This window comes from Vombatus ursinus, unplaced genomic scaffold, assembly GCF_900497805.2.
Source record: "Vombatus ursinus unplaced genomic scaffold, bare-nosed wombat genome assembly UNPS02015175.1, whole genome shotgun sequence".
Taxonomy (NCBI): Eukaryota; Metazoa; Chordata; class Mammalia; order Diprotodontia; family Vombatidae; genus Vombatus; species Vombatus ursinus.
Genome location: NW_020954953.1, coordinates 5,863,684 through 5,876,398, shown reverse-complemented (window position 1 = coordinate 5,876,398; position 12,715 = coordinate 5,863,684). Strand labels below are relative to the sequence as shown.

Sequence of the window (12,715 nt, the reverse complement as noted above, 5' to 3'; positions counted from 1 at the left end):
AGACCTCTTCTACATCTTCAGCTCTTTCCAAACTATACAGTCACAAAAATAGAAAGGACCTTGGATTTAGACCCAAAGGACCTGGGTTCAAATCCTGGTCTTTGTCATTTAATATCTGTGTGATCCTAGGTAAACTCTAAACTCTCCGGGCCTGTTTCTTCATCTATAATATCCGAAAGTGGGACTCAACGACCTCTGTGTTCCCTCTCAGGTCTAAATCTACGATTCTAAGAATAGAGACCCAATATTTGCACAGAGAAATTCTCAGCATAAATTTCACATTTAAAAAGTCCATTCATATTGGTTAAGGAAGCGGGAGAGAGAGAATACTGATTCAGGCACACTCAGTGAGATAAATTTCAGTTACTTCAAAAGAACTGTGATTTCAGCATTGTGGTTACTGCCTCCACCCACACAGGACCACAATTCCACTACGCTTCAGTATACACTTGCAGATATAACAACAACAACAACAGTCACTAGCATTTATGTGGTGTTCTAAAGTTTGCAAAATACTTTATAATATTATCTCACTGTTTCCTTGCAACAACTTTGGAAAGCGGGCACTAATATCCCCATTTTACAGACAAGGAAACTTAGGTTAAGTGATTTGTTCAGGCCCACCACAACAGCTAATAAGTGTCTGAGGCTGCATTTGAGCTCAGGTCTCCTGAATTCTATGTCCAGCACTCTATTCTTTCTGCCCTTAGTTAGCTACCTTTGAGTGTGGATTCATGAGTTCTATAGCCCTCCAAATCACTACTTGACCAATCTTTTTTTCAATAAGCCTTTGTACACTTAGCTAGGATGATCCTTGGACAACAGTCTGTCGCTGGACTTATACATGAAGTTTTTCTCATTTGGTAGAACTTAACTGAGCTTATAAGCATAGGCTTCTTGAAGCCAGAATCACTTCCACGTGACAAGATAAAGCAACCAGTCACCATATCTGATCACCTTCTTAAGGAAAGGAACGAAAGGTACCAAATGGGAAAGACAGTGACTCTTTGTTACTGACAACCAAGACCTATGACTATAAATACAACTAAAATGAAACCACACTACAGTGCACACTTCACTTAAAGCCAAATGAAACATCCCAGAAAACAGAAGCCTTGTGAACAAAGACCTTGACGCCATTCATATCAAGCCAGTCATAAGAGGAAAAAACCAAGAGGCTTAAAATAAAAATAGGAGAGAACAATCGAGACTTTAGATCACGATCCAAAGTGTCTGAATTATTCTATTACTCGCATTTATTAGTACCCAACATGTACTAAGAAATATACTCACTATATACATAAAAAATATAACCCCTACTCTCGGCAAGATTGTATCTGGGGGGAGGGGAAGGAAAAAGAAAGAAGATATTTGGTTGGATTAGGTACTTTGTTCTAGGCAGATAGATGAATAGAAACAAATCTTTTCTTCACTCAGGGTTTCTTCCATAAGATAAGCGTAAAGCTCCAATGGACTGCCCCTATCCCATCTTCAGTGGAGTTTTTTGGAGGATAGAAAGAACTAAGAAAAGGTGAAGTTTAGTTCAGAAAAAGTTTTGTATTCATAAAAATAAGTAATATGATTTTCACACTCGTTACTGTTATTAAGGAAGCAATTTTTTTTGTTGTTTCTACTGGATCAATAACCACATGAAGGCACAGACCAACTTTAAACTGGTGTCAGACTGTCAATCATCAATTTGAAAAACTACTGTCCTGTGCCTCCCTGTCTTACAAGCCTAGTTTAATTTCCCAAGGAATCTTCCACCACAGAAATAATAGTCAAGGTGAGAGGTGCCCAGGGGGAGGTAAAAATCTATGTCATTGGATGAGAAATACTTTTCTGTCACTTTACTGTGTTTTCTAACATCTGTGCAAGATGAAAGGAAACACAAAAGTGACAAAGTGAAGGGAGGCTATATTTAGTGGCCAGTGAAGAGATGAACTTGGCCCATGGCAGAAATTCCCCAGCACTTTAAACCCGTTTTCTTCTAGAAAATATTAAAGTTAAACAGTACCCTGAAAAATTGCACAACATAGCAAGGAAAAAAAAAACCCTGCCGGGGCTAAATGTTCATATAATCACAGTGTACCTCAAAGAAGTGCTTTATTAGATCCATAATACTATTTTGTGCTGCAATGCTAGTATTTGGAAAAGACAAAATCAGAGCTCCACTACATCGCTATCTTTATGATGCTTGTCCTAAGGATCATGTTATAAATGAGGCTAAGCTATAAAGAAGTGTTTCCACATTTTAATTGCTAATCCCTCTTGAAAGAAGTTCATAGTAAATTAGATATTTATCCACAGGTACAGAAGAACTTTTAAAATTGTGAGATTTGTCATCACTAAAACTGTGGACCCCATATTAGGTCGTGACCCACAGTTTAAGACGAGCCAAAGGGGTCACAAGCAGAAAAAATTTAAGAAGCCCTGGACCAGAGATTATTAATCTTAGGTCCATAAACTTAATTTTTAGAAATATTTTTGATAACTGTATCTCAATTTTTTGGTAATTTATGTATTTTATGAATTTTGGAACATTATTCTGAGAAGGGTAACACAAAAAATTTACAAAAACCTCTGAGCTAAAAAGAGCCACTAAAAGCTGTTTAGTTCCTCATAAGAATCAACTGTACAATTTGGTTAGTTGTCATGAAAACCGGTATTGGTCAATGGTTAAGTTTATCTAAGTAAAGATAACTGATATCACAGAAAATATGAACAAAACCCAAAAATTATTTTAATATTAAAAGATAACTACTACAATAAAAATTGCTTAAGAAATAATTAATGATGAGCTCAATGATCTTAGAAACACATGCAACGAGTTGCACAAAATAATGAAGAGTGACATGAGCAGAACCAAGAGAACGTTGTATACAGTAACAGCAATATTATTTTAATAATCTTTTTGAACAAATAAGTTATTTTGACTATTATAAATGCCCAAATTAACTATAAAAGACATATGAAGAAAGCACTATCTGTATCCAGAGAAAGAACTGACAAATATAAGTATATATAGAATAATTTTACACACACACACACACACTCACACCTATTTGTGTCTAATGGTGACCATCTCTAGGGCAGAGCGGGGAGGGAAGAAAAAAAAGAAATTTACATGATAACTGTGTTGTATATTTGGAGGGAATACCAAGTTGTACATGGTGGATTAGCAGTTTCATGTCCAATCATCTTTTTTATTATACTGTTATGGCAATGCTTGTTTTATTCCATGAATGAAAAATAAAATAAGCTTTTTTAAAAAGAAATAATGTTTCCATATTAACAGTGGGAAAATATCTTTTGAAGCAAAACTTAAAGAATTACAATGTTTAGGTACAAAATAGTTCATTCTTCCTAATCTTGTTATCAATTCCCACTTAACTTAATCTTCCACCTCAAACTTTGAATGTCTTCCAGAATCACAAAGAATAAAAGTACTTCTGGGTTTAGTGCCACATTTCTAAAAGCCCTTATGGGTGAACTTTTAAAATTAGATGCTGTTATCAGAATAGAACATCAATTTTGATTAAATCTGCTAATTAAGGAAAAGTATAGTTTCTCATTACAGATATAATAACCCAGTCTCAGGAAGGCTGCCTATTTTTGTTGATTCCTTCTCTCTAGTTCAAAATGGAGCAGAAGAAAAACATAACAGATAATGAATATGCGTGTATGTGTATATGTATACATATACACACACTACACACACACAACATACACATATGTACCACTTTAAAATTTGCACAGTGCTTTGCATACAGTATCTTATTTAAATCTCATAACAGCCCAATAAGGTAAGTAGTACTGGCATTATTATCTCTATTTTACACATTGAGGAAACCAAAGCTCAGAGAAATTAAATGATTTAGACATAATCACATAGCTAGTAAATGTCAGAAACAGGATCTGAACCCAGACTTTGCTAACTCCAAAACCAGTGCTCCATCTGCCATATCCAATAAAAACAATAAAATAATAATACTCAATAATAATAACAGCTAACATTTGTGCAGCCCTTTACAGTTTAAAGGATATTTTCCTTTGACTCTATTTCTCCTGGTCAAAATTAAAGTTTACCTTAGATATGCCTTGGCAGCTGGAGTTTCCCAGCTCTCTGACCCCTCGATTTTACTGAAAAATAACTTGTAATATACAATGAAAATTCTCATTGCTGCTACTATGGCAGTTTTACAAGCAGTTGTAACATTCTTCTTAAAGTGACTTTCAGCTTTGGGGGTTTCTCTTTTTGAGCCCTTATAAACCTAATTTGAAGAGAAAACAAATTTAAATACCTTCCCCCATGGTTTTATTCACCAATATCTACACAAGTTAATGTCAGTGGATGACACTTAACATTTAAAAACGGAGGTCTATGACTGGTACAAGATCACACTTCTGTGAGGAATAGTTCTACTAAAACATAGAAGCAAGATTCTACTGCTTTTGTAAAGACAACCTTGGGCCTACTTTAAGTTAACTATCTGCCATAACCCAGCTTTTTATGGAGTCAGTAGAAAACATTAGCTCAACAAAAGTTAGTAAAATGACTCATTTGGTTGGTTTTTTTTTTAAGTCATGTTTTTCAAGGAATAACCATTTACCTATTTTTTGGCTCCAAGTCTATGGTGTACATGATCTTAAGAGAGTCACAAACCCCCTCTGAGACCGATTCTCCTCATTTGTAAAATAAGACTACAACTATTTTCCAATTACCAGCTTAGGGAAAAGTCATCAGAATAATCCATACTCTAACAAGTTCATGTTTTTAAATTACTTCAGGCCTAACAAAGTAAATTTAAAATAATATCTGCAAGCCAGAATACATTCCAATTTTACCAAGCATTGAATTAGCTTTAAAAATAATGCAAATAACCAGAGGGCCCTGACACACATTTTAACACTACACCCCTGCACCACCACCGCCATAATAATAATTGCTAGCATTCCGACAGCAACTTAATGTTTGCAAAGCACCGAAGTTATATGGCCTCAAAGTACCAGGATTAGAACCGACTCTGCTACAATCTGAGTGACTTTGAATAACTCATTTAATGTTCTCCATCTTTTGATTCATAAAGTGAGAGATTAGCACTAAATAATCTATAAGCTCCCTTTTAGCTATAAAATCCTATGATTATGATTAAATGGGGGAGGCAAACAGCCTATTACACAATTATTTTTAAAGAAATCTCCTTTTATTACTTCTGTGATATAGTGGAAAAAACACTGATCACAAGACCAGTTCCTGGCTCAGTTCCTTACTTGGTATGTGACTTTGGGCAAATCACTTAACCTCTCTGTGTCTCCATTTCCATACTGGTCAAAAGGATATAACAATACTTGCCCTTGCTACCTCTCAGGATTATTGGGAAATTCAAATGAAATAGTATATGTGGATGAAAACAATAACCATCTATGCTAATGGAAGTTGTTAATTATCATTATTATGCTATTATTATAGTACATTCATGTAAATCAACTAAGCTAATAAATCTTTTTAAAATTAAATTTTATTTTATTTTCAAATGAAGATTCACCTTCTCTCCCTCCTACTTTTCCACTTCTCCACCAAGAAAACAAGAAAAACAAAATCCTTATTACAAAGACGAACTATTAAATAGGCTAAAAATTTCTAGAGTTCTTGAAAATAATTCCTTGTCAAATACAGAGGAGCATGGGAACACTTACATAGAAAAAAATAAGCAGAACCAGGGGAAAAAAGACTAAAAAACCATAAAAATGTGAATGAAAACGGCAGCCAAAAACTAAAACTGACTACTATATAATTATAATGACCAAAATTGTCTCTGAGAGGAGAAAATGTACCTCCTTCTTTTCCTTTCTTTCTTTTTCTTATTCTAGTGACTAAGTCATTTTGACTATTACAAATACCCAAATTAATTACAAGGGACATATGAAGGAAAACGCTATCTGCATCCAGAGAAAGAACTGATAAACAGAGAGGATTTTGCATATATACAATAAAATACTTGTGTCTAATGGTAGTCATCTCTAGAGCAGGAGGGAGGAGAGAAGGAAAAAAAAGGAAAGAAAAAAAGAAATTTATATGATAATTTTATTATATATTTAAAAGGAATAGCAACTTGTACATAATAGATTTGTAGTTTCATATGCAATCTTTTTTATTATACTATGATATGGAAATGATTATTTTATTCCATAAATTAAAACTAAAATAAATAAAATTTTAAAAAAGAGAAAAGGAAAAGGTGGGGACTTTAGTTATGGAATATTCTATAAATTGCCTAAATCAGCTGTTGTTTTAGTTAATTTTGCCTATTTAAAATTTTGGTTAAAACTGCTTTTGTTCACCCCTTTTTATTTTACTTTTTAATTATTTTATACTTGGTTGATGAGATAGAATAACAGATAAGAAAACCTGGGCTGAAACCCTGCCTGAGCTCTTGGTATATAATGATCTCCTGGCCTTAACTCTGTCCCGATTCCAACTCTACTCACATGTGATTTTTAAAATGTGAGTCTGACTATGTCGCCCACATTGCTTGTTTGTAGATGGTTATTCACATGTTGTCTCACCTCACCTTGAAGGCAGGGACTTGCATTTCTCTCTATCATCATTTGTTATATCATTTGTATATCATTTGTTATAAGGGCTGGTTCGTTCAAAAGGTGAAGAGGGAGGGATATATTAGAAAAAGAAGGTAACATAAAAACAAAATGCATCGATAAAAATTTTTACAGGCAATAAAGAAAACTGTTCCCTCTTTCAAGTTTTTGAAACACTCCCTTTCAATCTTGTCTGTTCCATTCACTTACAATATATATAAAGAAGAGGTTTGCTAAAGCAAAAACAGATTCCATCTTAGCACCTGTCTGATCACAAATACTAAATTAGTAGTCTGAATTAATGATACTTATTATAATGAAAAAAGGCTCCAACATTTACAATGCCACTACCAAAGACCTTTTTGAGCATTTAGGTTCATATCACTTTTATAAATTGTGGGGAAACTGAGGCCCCAAGTCACATGGCAAGCCAGAGACACTCAAGGTCACCACTGTTCTCATAACCCTAATTTAGCAAAAGAATTCTAAAGAAAATAAATTTTACACCCTCAACTACATGCCTTAAGGGAAGATGTATCTCCAGACAAATACATTAATCTCCCCAGCCTGGCTGTTTAGCCTTTGAAAATATTTTCCTTATCAACCTTAAAAGAGTGCCAAAAAAAAAATAAATTAGCTATTCCCCTACCCCAAAGGAGGGTAAAGTAAGTGAAATGCACCATATTAATCTATGTTTTCTCCTGTAGCCAAATGGATTCGTGTTCCTGCATACAGGAAGAGATCTGGATACTTAGAAAGCGGAACTATTCCTCTGGTTACTTAAATTCACACAGAAACATGCAAACAAACATGAAGCCTACTGGTTAACTTTGTCCAAGAGCCCTACCTCACATACACTCCCTTCCTTAAATAACTGATATTACCAGCCTGGTATATGTCAGAGTTTTGAAATCACACAAAGTGGAAGGTCAACAACTCAAAAGAAGAGACCCTAAATGACTGTAGGCAGGGCTTAATAGTACTCAGTTCACAATGGAAAAAAAAAAAAGTATCAACGTAAAAAGTCCCCCTCTGGAAAGTTCCCCTAGTCCTTGAAGATTGGATCCCCAGAGCAATGACTGTTCTGAGCAATTGGTGCAACCCTCCTAAAACCACAGTTCATGAGCCTCTGCTTATCTCCCGCGAACGATCGGCCAGTACACTCAATTAGGTCTTAACAAAGGCACGTACTGAAATGGGAAAACAAAAAAAAAGCAATTATAAAACTCCAAATCTGGGGCACACTCCCCTATAAATACACATCCTATCCTTGGGGAGAGTGAGCGCCTACTTAAAGTACAGTAGGAGTGAGGCACAAGTCTAAGGAACACGTGTGGCCGCAGCAAATCACAACTCTGGAACTGCAAGGCATCAATGTCCTTTATCTCTAGGTGGAGTCCTCATGAAGTTCACCAGTGGGAACTTCATATCCTTTCTTATCGGGATCACCCAGTACATTTTCCACGTCTTCACCCCTGAATGCTAGGCTATGACTAGACAGTGGTCATAATGTTCCAATAATCACTGAATAGTTCTGACATTTGAGCTTCCCTAATGTTTTCTTTCAACTCTAAATTTCCCTCTGCCTATGCAAGTGAGTGTCTGGGGAAAAGGTACAGGGTCACTCTCTTCTCAACTTCTGCCATCTGGCTTCTGACCTCATCATTCAATTGAAACTGTCCCTCCAAAGTCACTAATGAACTCTTAATTGCCACCTTGAATGGCCTTTCTCAAAATCCATTATTTCCTGACCCCTCTGAAGACTTTGACACTGTCAATAACTCTCTTCTCCTGATACTCTCTCCTCTAGATTTTCATGGCATTGCTCAGTCCTTGTTCTCCTTCTACTGGCTGACTGCTCTGTCTGTCTCCTTGGCAGAATCTTTATCCAGATGATTTCCACCAACTATGGGTGTCCCTAAGGGTTGGTCCTTGGCCTTCGTCTCTTCTCTTTTTATATACCTCACTTAGTGATCTCATCTGATGGTCTCAATTATTTCTTTACATAAGATTCACAGATTTATCCAATCCTAATCTCAAATCACCAAATGCCTGCTGAGTTCCCAAAATGGATGTACCATAGATATCTCAAACTCACCATATCCAAAATACAATTTATTATCTTTCCACCTAAACCCCACACACTTTCCAACTTCACTATTACTTTCAAGGGCACTACTATTCTTCTAATTACTCAGGTTCCCAACCTAGGTGTCATCCTCCACTGTTCATCTGAATTTATGCCACATATCCAATTTGTCATCAAGTTTGGCATTTCTACCTTTACAATATCTCTCATATATTTCTTCTTTTCTCTACTCACACAGTTGCCCCCTCCTCTCATACAGACCCTCATCATCTCACACCTGGGCTACTGCAATAGCCTACTCATTGGTCTCCCTAAATCAAATCTCTCCCCATTCTGGTCCATACTCAAGTGAACTGCCAAAATGAACTTCTGAAAGCTCAAGTCTGACCATATCAAACCATGCCCTTCCCCCCCCCCCCCCCCCCCCATTAATTAAATGGAGATGAGGGATGCCAAAGAGGAACTCTGGAAGATTCATTGTCTCATTGAAGAAAAACAAGAACATTTGACAGAGGGAAAAAGTAGAAAGTTCACTAAGTTAAAAAAAAAAAAACTTTCATCAAAGTAACAATAGTCTTCATCTAATTTTATTTCCCACCTCTATCTTAGCCTTCTGAAGAGAAAGTTCTCCCATTTTTAGGTTGATGACAAAAACCCAAAAGAAAACTACTTGGTTCTCTGGAAAACCCTAAAGAAAAAGTTCACATAGGTAGGTTTGTGGTATTACGCTTATCCATTGAGGACGAAATATTAAAGACTTTGCTTTATAAATAGTAGCTCTTCTATAGGGCAAGTAGACAACACAGAGAATATATAAAGGGATCTTTTGGCCTGAGTTACCAGAATAAGTCTGCTTTATTTGCATTCTGTGCTCTTTATCACCATTAAGTGCTGTCAGAAATGAGTAATTGTATTTGGAGGCAATGAGATGGGATGAAAATAGCACTAGATTTGGAGTCAGGTGATCTGGCTTTACTACATGTGTAAGTTAAGGCAAGTCACTTTACCTCCTAGGGCCTCAGTTTTCTCATTTGCAATAGGAGGGAAAAGTTCTCTTTAAGTACTAATCCCACTATCCTGAGTCCCATTTCCCAGTAATATTGTGAAGCTGATGCAAGAAGTAGAATACATTGAGGCTTAACATTGAGTGTGTGTGTGCACACATACAATGTCAATACCTTAAGTACCTATAATTCTACCATTAGTGATCAATTTATTTGAGTAAGATTGTTCTTTGGACAACTTCTCTTAAATGTCAGTGCCCAAGGATGAAATCACATACGATGCTACTAGCAAGATCCTCCAATATCACTGCTTGCCTCCTTAGCCTTAACTGTGTGTCCAAAAAAATGGAAGACTGCCTGTCTTACTAATCACATCTTCACCTGACCAATACACTGGTCAGAAACATAATGCACTTTTAATGTAGTGGAGAAAGAGAAGAGTTATAGTAATTGGCACACAGTTGAATTGTGCCTCAATTAAGGTTCAGTAATAATAAGGATCTGATCTCCAGATGCCCACTGAGGTACTTGAATGACTACTATACTGTCGTCTCTCACATTAAATTTGCTATTTTGTCTTTTTATGGACTCAATTTTCTTGCTCTGCTAAGTACTTTAAAATAACTTAAGTTGCACTCATTGCTATTTGCTCTTACTATGGCCAAAGATCAGTAGAAAACCTAATGGAACAAGCAGCAATAAAATCTAAACTCCTTATTTTCTATTTCCCTAGGCAGCCACCAGCAAATGCAATTTTGAAAAACAAAAACAAATTCTTCCCCTTTCTTTTTTTTTTTTGGCTAGTCAATGGGGTTAAGTGACTTGCCCATGGTCACACAGCTAGTAAGTATCAAGTGTCTCAGACCGGATTTGAACTCAGGTCCTTCTGATTCCAGGGCTGGTGCTCTATCCACTGTGCCACCTAGTTGCCCCAACAAAAACAAATTTGAAAAAACAATCATTGAAGTAAGTACTTTCATTTCCCTTTCCTATCTCTATGTCCAAAGTTCTACAAAATACTTTTCAAATGAATCTAAATTTTCATATGAAATAGAGGAAATAAATTGTTTGTAGAATTCTGGACTTTCATATTTTATCAATTATTTCAACATTCCAATACTATTATTATTATAACTATAGCTAACATTTATGTAGTGCTTTACAATTGTTTCCTTTGATCCTCACAACATCTCTGGGAGGTAGGTGCTATTATTATCCCCATCTTACAGATGAGGAAAATGAGGTGACTTGCCCAGGGTCACAAAGCTAGTAAGTGTCTAAGGCCAAATTTGAACTCAGGAAGATGAGTCTTCCTGACTTAAGGCCCAGCTCTCTATGCACTGAGTCACCTAGCTGCCTATAAGCTAATCACTAAAAGTTCACTAAGAACTTTCATCTAATTTGATATCCTTTTCACATTAACAAAGCTGATAGGCACCTCAAAGTCTGAAAGACCTGCATTCAAGTCCAGGCTTAGATACTTACTAGCTGTGTGACCCTGAACAAGTCATTTAATTTCTTTTTGCCTAAATTTCCTCATCTGAGTTTTCATCTCAGAACTGTTATGAGCTTAAAAATAGATTTGAAAAGTGTTTTGTAAACCTTAAAATGCTACATCAATCAATCAGTGAACAAACATTTATTAAGTGTCTACTACTTGCCAGGAACTGTGCTAAGCTTACAAAAATGCTTGCCCTTATTAATTAAAGAAAGCCATTGACTTTGACCATTTCTCAACAGAATGTTTAAAAAGCAGAAAAGATACATGGTGAAAAGATTGAGAATTATCCTGAGCCTCCACTGATGGAAAGTTCCCAGAAGAATATGCAGAGCTTTTTTGGAGAGCTCTTTTGAAATCACAAATCATTTGCTTACTTGCCCAGGATTACAGAATCATATAGTTTTGGAGTTAGAAGAGAGTTCTGAGATCTAATTCAATTCCCTTCTCTTTACAGATGAGGAAATTAAGCCCCAGAAAGGTCAAATAGCTTTCCCAAGGTCACAAAGATGATTACTGATAAAACTGAGACTAGATCCCATTTCTCCTTACTGCCTAGATCCCCTCTATTCACCTCAGGGTGGGGAAAGGAAAGGAAAGAGAAGGGGGATGGGACGGGAGGGGATGGGAGGGGAGGAGAGGGAAGGGGAGGGGAGTACTCCAAAAATTCTAAAAGCACAACTCTAGAAGTTCTTTTAAAAATAAGCATCTGGGGATAGAGCACCGGCCCTGAAGTCAGGAGGACCTGAGTTCAAATCCGAACTCAGACAATACACTTGACACTTACTAGCTGTGTGACCCTGGGCAAGTCACTTAACCCCAATTGCCTAAAAAAAAAAAGACAGAAAAAAAATCAAGCAACTGGGACTTCAGAAAGTTCAAATCTCTTTTACCTGCATAGTCTCCTGATTAAATTCCAGTAGAAAGAAAATTTCTTGAGGGAAAAGATTGTTTCATTTTTGTCTGGTTGGCATGAATTAGGTACCAAATAAGTGTTAGTCAAATTGAACTGGACCACAGAAAATTTTTAGTCTTAGGACAATTTCACTTCCTTTAATCTTCCTGGCTACCTACTGTCAGTGTGATAAAGGAATAGACTTTAATCTAAATATTGACCAAACAAAACAATTTAAAAGATAAGAAAAGTCTCTCTAAAACTCAAAGCCAAACAGGAATAAAATTTGAATTATCTTCACCGCTGTTTTTCATCAGTGTGGATGATCAAGAGTTAATTTTAAAACTCTAATAACAAATTTAGAAGAAACCAGTCTTCAAAAATTCCATTTGAAGACCTTCTTGCATAAAGGGCACTAACAAAGTCCAATGTTAAATTTAAATCCCAATGTAATTATTAAAAATAAATCATGTAGTTCCAAATCACTAGTATTGGATTGGTGGTTCCAGTCCAATGACACACTAATGTACCAAAAACGAAATGCCTGCAGGAGTATGGGGAGGTGTAGTCCTTGTTCGGCAGTTATATTCTCCTTTCCAGCCCTCTCCTGACTCTGAAATTTCCCCCAC

At 36.1% G+C, this 12,715-nt stretch overlaps 1 protein-coding gene across 4 annotated transcripts in view; it reads right to left on the bottom strand.

Moving 5' to 3' along the window:
* LOC114031456 (probable palmitoyltransferase ZDHHC14) overlaps window positions 1–12,715 on the bottom strand; it is a 326,338-nt gene that overhangs the window by 269,933 nt on the left and 43,690 nt on the right. The window lies entirely within an intron of this gene.